General features: G+C 43.7%; 1 protein-coding gene across 1 annotated transcript in view; it reads right to left on the bottom strand.

Annotated features, from left to right (window-relative positions):
• Positions 1-7,500, bottom strand: part of LOC310772366 (proprotein convertase subtilisin/kexin type 4-like) — a gene marked incomplete at both ends in the record, with an annotated part of 388,877 nt that overhangs the window by 861 nt on the left and 380,516 nt on the right. The gene's annotated exons all lie outside the window — the stretch shown is intronic.

The raw sequence follows: 7,500 nt of genomic DNA, 5'->3' as shown, positions 1-7,500 counted from the left end.
AAACAAATGCAACCACTGTTAGAGCATGGTATGCCTTGGTATGGTATGCCGTCTGCCTCATGAGTGAGATTTCTAGAAAATGTCAAGCGGATTTTTACGGAAATGTTTGAAAGGTCGCCAAAAATAAAATGTAACTCAGGTGTGTTTACATCAGCAGCACTGAAGGCTTAAAAAAGTATTATTAGTACAGTATTATATATTACAATTATTATATTATACATTATATTAGTAGTAGTAGTAGTAGTAGTAGTAGTAGTAGTAGTAGTATTTCAAGAATGGATTAGTATTGGGCAAGTTGTTAGTGTTTTATGCCAGCTAATGTTTTTTTTTTTTTTATATCATAAAACATAGGCTATGCCTATTGCTGGACTTTTTAACCATAATAACCTCTGAAAAGCGCAATAACAACACAAGAAAGACTACTATTCAAAATCAAATAAAACATTTATTTCACAGAAGCAGATTAAGGCATTAATAGAGCTGAGCCTTGCATAACGTGAAATGCGGGACCTGTCTGGAGCACTCTGAACATATATGTCTATATGAAAAGTCATAGAATAAACAATTGCTGCAAAAATCGACAAAAAAATAAACAAAATAATAGCCAGTCAGTGCCAGGTTCATTAAATTAAAGAAATAAAGTGATCAGATGCGTTGTCTCCATCTTTCTGCTCATGGCATGCTGTGTGCTTGGGTGCAGCTGATTTCTCTCTCTGTGTGTGTGTGTGTGTGTGTGTGTGTGTGTGTGTGTGTGTGTGTGTGTGTGTGTGTGTGTGTGTGTGTGTGTGTGTGTGTGTGTGTTTTAATCACGTCATGATCACTACAACATGCAGTGAGGTTCAAATTTAATAAATAGCTACATCTCTGACACCTTGTGACAACCAAAGCACAGCAAATAGTGCTTCCCTGCCAATTCTGAAACAACAGTGCTATGTTTATAGGGGGTAGCCTACATCAACTTAAACTGATCAAATTTGATGAAGACTGCAGAAACAGCAGCCGAAACATGTCGGGTACAAACATTGCCTAACTGGCCTTTATAGATGAACTATTCTATCTTTTTTTTTTTTTTTTTAAGTGAGGGGGCAGAAAATTGAACTGAGGGGGCAAAGCCCCCTTTCGCCCCCTCATGGCACCGGGCCCGACACACGGACAACACTTTTACATTAACCCTGAGGGGTAGGCTTGGGCCGATTTTCGGAAATATCACGATATTCGGGAAATATCACTATTTCTTTTCAGAGGCTTTAGCGGGCTCATTTTTACGCATTTATGGTAGCATATGAAACTAGAAGGCCTAAAGCATCGATTGGTACCAACCATGTCATGCTAGCTTGTCAGGAAGGTGGCTAAATAATGCTCAAAATTTGGACAAAATGTTGGCGAGGGAAAAAACATTTTCAAATGGGTTGTTTTTAACTTTTATAGGCAATAATAAAATACAACCATGCTATTGTTGATATGTTGTGACAGTTGTATTCTTCTGATGTCAATTACAGAGAGATGATAAGAACCTTAAACCCCAAGTCTCAGCCCCCCAGCAAAGGCATGCTGTCAGATAGAATAATCCCAGCATGGTATGCAGTGGAGAAGGAAAACATCAAGAAAAGAGTTGCAGAACGTGAGGGAGGTGGCTATGACTGCTGATGGCTGGACCAGTGTGGTGCAGGACCACTACCTGACAGTTACAGTCCACTACGTGAAAGATGGCACAATACAATACAATACAGGCTTTATTTATGTTGTTGTAATGTAGTTTTCTTTTTGAAAATGGATTAAAAAAAAAGGGTATCGAAAAAAGTATCCTTCAGGAACCGGTATTGAAATCAAAGTATTGAATCGATATTGAAAAATTTTGAACGATACCCAGCCCTAGTTAAATCAGCCAATTGTATTTTAGGGGAGGGGGGATTTTGGTATAGCTATGGAGTGGAAGTGGTCCCTTGGTTTGGTACATAGTGGTACTTAGTTGGAAAAGTTTTGGAACCCCTGCTCTAATGGATCAACTAATGGTCATACAACCATGCTGGGCACTTTATAAATGGGATTGGTGCAGTATGACATTTCTGGGTCTTGGTGGACATATATACACACATTTAAAACAGTCCAATGCCACTTTTGATCAGTTGTGCAATGAAATGTAACCGTTTGTCAGGTCGACAGGCAGTTTTTGTGGGCAACCTGGTGGCTAAGTCAGTGGTCTAAGTGTCAACATCCTGGGTTGGAATCAGGCCCAGCCAGGACCTTTGTCTCTAGCTCTAGCTCCTAACCCTAATCTTGATTTTAACTCTAAACCTAAACCCAAATTCTAATCCTAATCCCAAACCAGCCCCTTCTGAAGAGAGGTGCATCCAATGTCTTCACTTAGCAGGATTTTGTTCATCTTTCTATCATAGTGAGGACATTTGATGCTCATGAGGATAGAAATGCAAGAACCCACCTGACACACACACACACACACACACACACACACACACACACACACACACACACACACACACACACACACACACACACACACACACACGCACGCACACACACACATCAAAACATACATGTATATCCAAAATGGAGTACTTGTGCTAGTCTCCTGGAGGAGATTGCATTCATGCATGAATGTTCAAATAGATCCAGGAGGCTTTCCCAGAGAATAGTGGAGAGATAGTGTGACCCCTCCCCCCCCCTCGCTGTTTTTCTCTTCTTCCAGGTACATGGCTTCTGTTCTGTTTGTTTTTGTCCACAGCTTTAATTGCTTTTTTTTCTGTCTTTTTTTGTTGCAGGAGAGGAGACAACAACAAGACGGCGGGCGGGGGCTGCGGCTAATGGAGAGGCTGTAATTGTGAATGGAGGCATTCATCTGGAGACATCGTCCATGAATCGCGCTGCACAATGCCCAGCGCCGGGCTGCTCAGATCACCAGCCAGTCACCAAACACACACACACACACACACACACACACACACACACACACACGCGCGCACACACACACACACGCGCACACACACACACACGCGCACACACACACACACACATGCGTTCCGTGCGTGCCGTGCACACACACACTCTCTCAGAGGACACACACACAGCTCTCAGATCAGTGATGCTCAGAGGAGGAACGTAATCACACCTCCACAGAGACCAAGGAGAGGAGGAGAAGAGCTACAGGGGAGGAAAGCAAGAGGAGAGGAGATAATGATATGAGGAGAGAGGGAGGGGTGGGGGGAGGAGAGAGGAGAGAGGGAAGGGGAGGGGAGAGGAGAGAGGGAGGGGTGGGGGGAGGAGAGAGGTGAGAGGGAAGGGGAGGGGGGAGGAGAGAGGAGAGAGGGAAGGGGAGGGGGGAGGAGAGAGGAGAGAGGGAAGGGGAGGGGGGAGGAGAGAGGAGAGAGGGAAGGGGAGGGGGGAGGAGAGAGGAGAGAGGGAAGGGGAGGGGGGAGGAGAGAGGAGAGAGGGAGGGGTGGGAGGAGGAGAGAGGAGAGAGGGAAGGGGAGGGGGGAGGAGAGAGGAGAGAGGGAAGGGGAGGGGGGAGGAGAGAGGAGACAGGTTGGTGAAATTGATGTTTCCTACATTTGATTTGGACCACAGAGCCCAGGAGGCAGATCATACAGAGCCAGTACCTGGCCCTACTGTAGCACACGCACGCACGCACGCACGCACGAGCGCACACACACACACACACACACACACACACACACACACACACACACACACACACACACACACACACACACACACACACACACACACACACACACACACACACACACACACACACACACACACACACACACACACACACACACCCGTACATTACACATAAAACTTATCAGAGTGCCAACACACAAACTGTGCACTTTCCTTTGGCTCCTTTTGAACAAAACCCACACACATCATTCAAGCAAACAAACAGCATTACACCAAAACACACAGAAACATAGCCAGCCCTTCCCTTCCCCTGCTCAAGGTAGAAAAAAGACAAAACAAAGACGACGAGGCGGCAGAAAAACTCTGGCCGAGGCACCTGTCAGCGCGCCGACTCCCGCTACTACAGAGAAACATCAGGGAACAACAACTCAATTAAACACACCATCCCTGTTCAATTACCGCCACATAATCACAGCAATTTACCTTCACTTGCTGCACAGCCACCAAACAAACACACACGGGGGCACGCACACATAGGAGACACACACACACACACACACACACACACACACACACACACACGCAAACACACAAAAAAGCTGGATCACAAAAGACAATCCAGCTATAGCTTCAACCTACACATCATGGGCGTAGAGCTCACCATGTGGTATCTGCTGTGAAACTGGCACAAAACTGTCGTGTAGGATGGTGGCAAAGTGCAATTTAACTGGAATGCTTGGCTCATTAAAATAACAATTCAATTTGTAAACACATACACTAGAACCCATATTATAACTATTACAGGTTCTGTCCAGTAACACGTACACTAGAACCCATATTATAACTATTACAGATTCTGTCCAGTAACACGTACACTAGAACCCATATTATAACTATTACAGGTTCTGTCCAGTAACACGTACACTAGAATCCATATTATAACTATTACAGGTTCTGTCCAGTAACACGTACACTAGAACCCATATTATAATAACTATTACAGGTTCTGTCCAGTAACACGTACACTAGAACCCATATTATAACTATTACAGGTTCTGTCCAGTAACACGTACACTAGAACCCATATTATAACTATTACAGGTTCTGTCCAGTAACACGTACACTAGAACCCATATTATAACTATTACAGGTTCTGTCCAGTAACACGTACACTAGAACCCATATTATAACTATTACAGGTTCTGTCCAGTAACACGTACACTAGAACCCATATTATAACTATTACAGGTTCTGTCCAGTAACACGTACACTAGAACCCATATTATAACTATTACAGGTTCTGTCCAGTAACACGTACACTAGAACCCATATTATAACTATTACATGTTCTGTCCACTAACTGCTGTACATGTTTGAGTAAGCGTGGAAACAAATGGCAACTGTCTGAGCAATTTCTTCTTTGAAAATGATCTTATCTGCAAGCAGGTCAACTGTGGAATCAATTAAAGAAATACACAACTTTTTTGGGCTTGTTGGTCAGTTTACCTTGAAGTGATGAGAATATATAGACACCAACATCATCCATGTGGGGACTCCTTTACCTTTTTCCATAGTGAAAGTGATGACTGCGCAGCGGTTAAATAGATTGTTGTTCACCTGAAATAGTTCCAAAAGTAAACCTGGAGTTGTTATTTCCTTTTTAAGCTTTATGTTAGCATGGACCAGGACATGTGGATGATTGGTGTCTTCATCGCTTATAGCAACAGGGACTCTAGACAGTGGGACCAGTTCTTCAGAGTTCAAAGACCTACTGTATATTGACACCATCATTGAGAGTCAATGTGAGTGACAGCTGATTGATTTGCAACACATGATGCTGTAGGTCTATTCCTATTGTTTTGGAACTCTATTGACTTCAGTTGTTTTGGAGATGGCTGCTATGAAGTTGTGCTGGCAACCTCCCTGTGTCTGTATGTACATTTCACCTGTGTTTCATTTGGCATGAGGGTGAGGAGATGATGCCCCCACAGGTTGTGGATTCCTTTAAGTACATTTGGAAATTAATGTCATTGTGTCTGTCTTCAAAGCGCAGAGATTCTCTTGAGTGGCAAACTATTATAGAATAATGTCATCACTCATCAGAGAAAAGAGTGGGGATTAGCAACACTGCAAGATCTTGTCAATGGATAATTTGTGTGTGTGTGTGTGTGTGTGTGTGTGTGTGTGTGTGTGTGTGTGTGTGTGTGTGTGTGTGTGTGTGTGTGTGTGTGTGTGGACAGCAGATTGACTAACAGCTTGAACTTGGGTTAGATCCAACAGTGGGGAGAGGGATAGATGGATGGATGGAGAGAGGAGAGAACGAGATTGATTTCTCTACAGAGAGAGATCAGCATCTTGACAGAGAGAAAAAAAGAGAAGAGAGAGAGCAAGAGTGATGCCATGTTTGTTTCAATTTTATCCCACTGATGATGTCACAATGTGTATGACATCATCAGTTATGTCATCAGTGACATCATTATTGACCAAAATCATCTTATGACATGACTGATGATGTCATAGGCACTGATGTTGTCATAGGCAGTAATTGTGACATCAATGATGAAGTCATAGACACTGTGACATCATTGTGATGTCATCAGTGAGTGATGTGATCAGTGATGCAAAGTTGTGCAATTGTGCACGCATGCCAATAGAGCAGCCGAGCTGTGGGCGAGGCCGCGCAGCGGCAGAGCTGCGTATGCGAGCTGCAGTACACGGCTGGAGTAATTAACTCTAGTTATATCTTTGCCCGCTCCTCACAGCAACCCTCATGTTCAGGTGACAGTGAAGAGATGTGTGGAGTGTAATGTAATGTAGATGTGTGGAGTAGCCTAACTTACTTGCTTCTGCAGGTTCTCCGTATCTTAATCTTATTTTATTGAAATTCACCTGAAAGGGGAAATGTAAATGTTTCTATGTATCTAGTCTATCTAGTAGAGACTATATCTATCTATCTATCTATCTATCTATCTATCTATCTATCTATCTATCTATCTATCTATCTATCTATCTATCTATCTATCTATCTATCTATCTATCTATCTCTATCTGTGGATCTGGTGGAGGAGCAGACTGCATCAAGGAAGTTTAACGGTAGGCTACTTGTGTTAGATGAACCTAACGTTCATCAGTTTATTTTCTGCGGAGTGATCAAAAGTCTCATACCATAAATCATAATTAACGTTAGTCTCGCAATATCCAGTGGCATCTCCACACTTAGTTTTAGTGCTGGTCTGGTCTCTGACTCTGAGTAACATTATGGCGTAGTGCACAACTTGGTGCAACTGTTTAATCAAAACATGTTTGCAAACCGCTGCTTGCTGATATGAACAAACAGCAGCCTCGTTCGTCAATTATAACCGTTGCAGCCGTTTATTAGAGAGTTTTGACGTGAGTGAGCATGTATACATACGGCTGCTGTCCTGTGTGTGTGTGTGTGTGTGTGTGAGAGAGAGAGAGAAAGAGAGAGAGAGAGTTGAGCGACAGGGTTGAGCGAGAGGGGGAAAAAAGGACAAAAGGACGCAAGACTACTCTGTCTGTGTCTGTCTGTCTGTGGATATCCCTGCTTACAGCCATTCCTTCTTCTTCTGTTTGGTTTAACGCTTAACGTCGACGGCAGCCATTCCTTGTCCACACAGCGCAGAGTGTGCTGCTGTTGTGCCCTGGTCGCTCCGCCCACCTTCAGCTGTGGCTTTTAGAGAGCGCTCGTTTCGTTGTTGTCGTTGTTGAGGCGGGCAGGGCAGAATCGAAGACCAATTTAATATTGAACACATTTCCGGTCAAAGAAAACACCGTCATGTCCACCTTAGCGGACTCCCAAAGTTTGAAGTCGATCCGACCAACGGTTCTCGAGCAGGA

This window comes from Poromitra crassiceps (genome assembly GCF_964638095.1).
Source record: "Poromitra crassiceps genome assembly, chromosome: 1".
NCBI lineage: Eukaryota > Metazoa > Chordata > Actinopteri > Beryciformes > Melamphaidae > Poromitra > Poromitra crassiceps.
The sequence above is the reverse complement of the archived record's forward strand: the minus strand, read 5'-3'. Positions and strand labels throughout refer to the sequence as shown.